Source organism: Tiliqua scincoides, chromosome 2 (genome assembly GCF_035046505.1).
Source record: "Tiliqua scincoides isolate rTilSci1 chromosome 2, rTilSci1.hap2, whole genome shotgun sequence".
Lineage (NCBI taxonomy): Eukaryota > Metazoa > Chordata > Lepidosauria > Squamata > Scincidae > Tiliqua > Tiliqua scincoides.
In genome coordinates this window covers 10,353,627-10,358,217 of record NC_089822.1, presented here as the reverse complement: position 1 = coordinate 10,358,217, position 4,591 = coordinate 10,353,627, and positions in this window count along the sequence as shown.

Here is a 4,591-nt window from a genome sequence, read left to right as displayed (position 1 = left end):
CCTCCATCGCCCGCAGAGCCTGCGCGCAGCTGCAACCTCCTCCTCCTCCGGCCAGCCAGCAGGCGACGTGAGCAGCTTCCTGCGCACCGCCCGGTCACAGGGGCCAGGCGGGGCTTGCAGGCCGGCGTTCCAGGCGCAGGGACTCCGGCTTCTCCGGCTTCTCGCCGCCCTCCTGCGCACCGCCATCCAGCAGGCGCGGAGCCTCTTTGCGCTTCCCCGGGGAGAAAGTCCCCCAAGACGCCGGACACTAAGGCTGCTACCCTAGCCACACTTTCCTGGGAGTAAGCCCCATTGGACACAGTAGGGCTTACTTCCGAGTAGACATGCCTAAGCTGCCATCCTAGCCACACTTTCCTGGGAGTAAGTCCCATTGGACGCACACACGCACAGGATGTGATCCTACTAGCTACACTTTCCTGGGAGTAAGCCCCATTGGACGCAGTAAGACTTAATTCCGAGTAGACAGGCACAGGTTGCGATCCTAGCCACACTTTCCTGGGAGTAAGCCCCATTGGGCACAGTAAGACTTACCTCCGAGTAGACAGGCACAGGCTGCGATCTTAGCCACTCTTTCCTGGGAGTAAATTCCATTGAACACAGTAAGTCACACTGTCCTGGGAGTAAGCCCCATTGGGCATATTAGGGCTTACTTCCGAGTAGACACGCACAGGCTGCGATCCTACCTACGCTTTCCTGGGAGTAAGTCCCTTCGGACACAATGGGGCTTACTTCCGCAGCCGTACCAATGCGGTGTGCGCTGCATCCTGAGGTGGGAGGGAAGTGATGGAGGCCTCCAGGAGGTAAGGGAACATTTATTCCCTCTCCTAGGGGCTGCATTGTAGCTGCACCAGCTCTGAAAAGCTGGATAGGATAGGGTCCTGAATACGCAAGCGACCCCTTGCCCTCCCCTTCAGAGCCATTCTGGGCACTGGGAGCAAAAGAGAGGCATTCAGGCACCTGCAAAAACTTTACATTTTGAGTTTCCTCTAGTTATGCTAGTGGCAGATCTCACCCATGTGGAGCAGGATCATGGTGGACACAGTAGTTTGTTCCCAGCCTCCAGGAATAATAGGAACCAAATGCCAAGGAGATGCCAACGCCCCTCTAGACAAGTAGCCTCTGCCCCCCCCACCCCTGTACTACTAACCTGAGTAGTTAATTTAAAGAAAGCCCCTTCCACTTACTCAGCATAGGGGTTGTTTCTCATGATGCCATCTCATGCTGCTGCACTGTTTGTGTGGATACTGAAATTACATGGGGACTGACCCAGCCATAGTAGTCTTTCCGATACCTCATGTAGGTCTGTGAGTGAGGCCATAAGATCATGTTATGAACATGCCGCCACTGAACAAGTGGTGTATCTGAGGGGAGGATGACAAAGGGAACAAATACCCCCGAACCCCCCCCCGCCACCCTCCACAGTACCCCCCCTTGCACCACAAAGAGTGAAAGCCTTTACAAGGCTTTTGGAGGAGGCCTTGGGGCATTTGGTGGGCCACTGTGAGATACAGGAAGCTGGACTAGATGGCCTATGGTCTGATCCAGCAGGGCTCTTCTTATGTTCTTATGAGGGTCAGGGAGGGTGTGTGCTGCCTCCCTGTAGGAGGCAGGGGGTGGCAGCCTGATGGTGGGGGGAAGCTCTGCTGGTGGGGGGGCAGCAGCCTGGTGTCTTGGCCTAGGGTGGACCAGTTTCGCCACTGCACTGAACATTTTCCAGAGGAAGGTTCAGCGGAACAAAGACTGGGGCCTCTGCCCACCTAAAGGCCTGCATCTGACAGTGACTGACCAGCCCATAGGACTGGTTGCTGCTGTTATGTTCCCACCATTGCAGGGCTTCTGGAGATGCCTACTGAGTGATGAACATAAGATCAGCCCCGCTGGATCAGGTCATAGGCCCATCTAGTCCAACTTCCTGTATCTCACAGCGGCCCACCAAATGCCCTGGGGGGGGGGAGTGGCAACACTGAACCATTTTCTCGAAGAACCACTTTCCAAATCTTCCTGCTGCTGTTCCCCACCATTGCCCTGGATGCCAGCCAGGACCCAGCAGGGAGGCTTGCAGAAGGCAGGGAGGACCAGGTTGCAGCAGGTTGCTTGGTTTCTGAGCGATGTGGGGGGAGTACCCCTGCTTTCTGGTGTGTGCTCATACTGTTCAAAGCATGCCGAGGACACACCCTGGGGGCCCCTTGCAGGATTTTTGCCCAAGGGGCTCCTGATGGGACTGATGCTGATTTTCCAAGATGTCATGCAAAAAATGTAGAGTCCATGCACCATGGTGGCACCTGCACAGCGATAGGGAGCTTAGGCATGCAGAGATGTCAAGCTGATTTCAAGTGGTCAGCCCTTACCATCATCGAAACATTATGAACTTGATCTGTCCTAAAAGGCAGATCAGCTGTGCAGTGGTGTTAGTGAGGGGTGCGGGCCACACCAGGTGACGCGCATGGGGGGGTGACACCACTATTGGCCAAAATGGTTGAAATCTCAGTATTTTTGAATAATATCATGTTATATATCAATCAATGCATAATTTCATGCAAAATTCAATGAAAAAAACCGTGTTGAAATATCTCTATTCTATGAAACGTCATAGCGAAAAAATAATTGAGGATGGGGCGATGCTAAATCACCACCCCCACCGCCTGGGCATTGCCCAACCCACTGCATGGAAGGAGGTCCATCATAGGGGTGATGTGCTGCCCTCCCGCACCAGGTGGTGCAAACCCTAGTGGGGCCTGTCGGCCGCCTGTCCATAAGTTGATAGTAATATGGACATAGGTCCATATCAACCTAGTGATAGGTTGATAGTACAGGTCAGTGATTCACTGTTGCACTGTGTGTGGTGGGGCGTGCGATACCCCATTCAAAGTTCATGGCTCACAGGAAAGTTTCAGAGGACATTGCCTGTATTATATTTGAGGTTTTCAGCTTTGCATCTACCCACCGGTTATGTGCTGTTTGTTTTAACATAGAAAGTTATTGCTTGTTGTATTTTTAAAATCTTCATTTTTAATTTGTTTTTCAGTCTTTTTTCGTAACAAAGTACAAATGAAAAAATAATCCAAATAAACGGTTTTTAGACTCAAACTTTTTAAAAAAGTTTTTAAAAGACTCACTTTTTAAAACTACTCTATCCCAGGACCCACTTGGGTTTACGAGACTTTTAAAAAAGGAGATCTAGAAAGAAATGATATTTTATTTATTTATTTATAAGTAATAATATCCAGAAGAAGACCTTCAAACTTTCTCTCTCTCTCTCTCTGTTTGCACATGCTTGCAATTTCCGGAGCTCAGCAACTTGCAGGGCAGTTAGCTGCTACCTTGCAAACTGCAGGAGCTGAGCTCTTTGCAGGATAATTAACTGCTATATGATTTTTGAATAGCCTCAAGGCTTAATTAGGGTCCAGTCCTATCCAACTCTCTGTTCCTATGCAGTTGCAATGCAGCCCCTCCTTGTGGAGGCCTCCATGACTTCCTCCCTACTGCAGGATGTAGCACACACCCTGTTGGCACAGCTGCATCAGTGCTGGAAAGTGGGATAGGATTGGGTCCTTAGTTATCTGACCTTTCCATCACCCTTTGGTGACCCACCCAAAATCAGATCCCAACCCACAGTTTGGGAACCACTGGACCAGACAGTAGTCAGGGAGGTTTTCTGTAGAGTCAGTTTTCCTGTGTTGCCGGTCACATGTACATGCAGCTGCTGCCTACCATGTTGGACCATTGGTGGATCTGCTCTGAATTGTCAACACTCACTGGCAACAGTTTCCCAGCCCTACCTGGGGATGCCAGAGAACCTGGGAGCTCCTGCAGGCAAAGTGAATGTGTTAACCACTGAGCTATGGCCCATCCCAAGCCCTGGGGCTGAGTCTTGACTTCAGCTTTCTCCTCTAATATCTATGTGGGATGGGCCGGCCATCAAGCCTGCCACACATTTTCCAATGCTTCAAAATAAAGAAGCCACAAACTACCACACACTCTCATCGTTGCCTTGCTCTTGGCCATGTCTGAACCCTGTCCAGTCCACTGGTTGTCTGTGCAGAACGTGGAGGAGAGGCAGAATGCGTGTGCATAAAATAAAAGTAAAGTTTGAAGCAGTCATGGCTAGGCATGGCCTGCAGGTTGCACATCACTGCACCAGTCTGAGGTCGGGTGGGCTCCACCCAAGCAGACAGCTTCTAAAATTAGAGATGTCCGGTTGCTTGTTTGCTGGAAGTTACAGCTCTCTGCCAGGCAAGTCCTCACCCTTAAAACCAGTCATGTGAAGTTTCGGAACTCTCTACACATGCACAGAGTCACTGCCTGAAAATTATAACTACTGGCCCTGCAAACCCAAGCCCAGGATGTGTGTGTGGTAGTTCAAGCCAGGGTATCGCTCTGTACATGCTCAAAGGTGCTGTTTCAAGGTTACAGTTTGCTTGGTCCTGAAGATCTTCACTCATAATCTGATGTGTGGAATGTGGGTGGCCTCAGTAGTCAAGTGTATGTGTGTGTAGTGTACTCCTCTTTCTGCACGCTCAAAGGCATGGCCTGAGAATTACAGCTTTTTTTAATTGGGGGAAAACCACTCTACATATGGTCAGAGGCATCA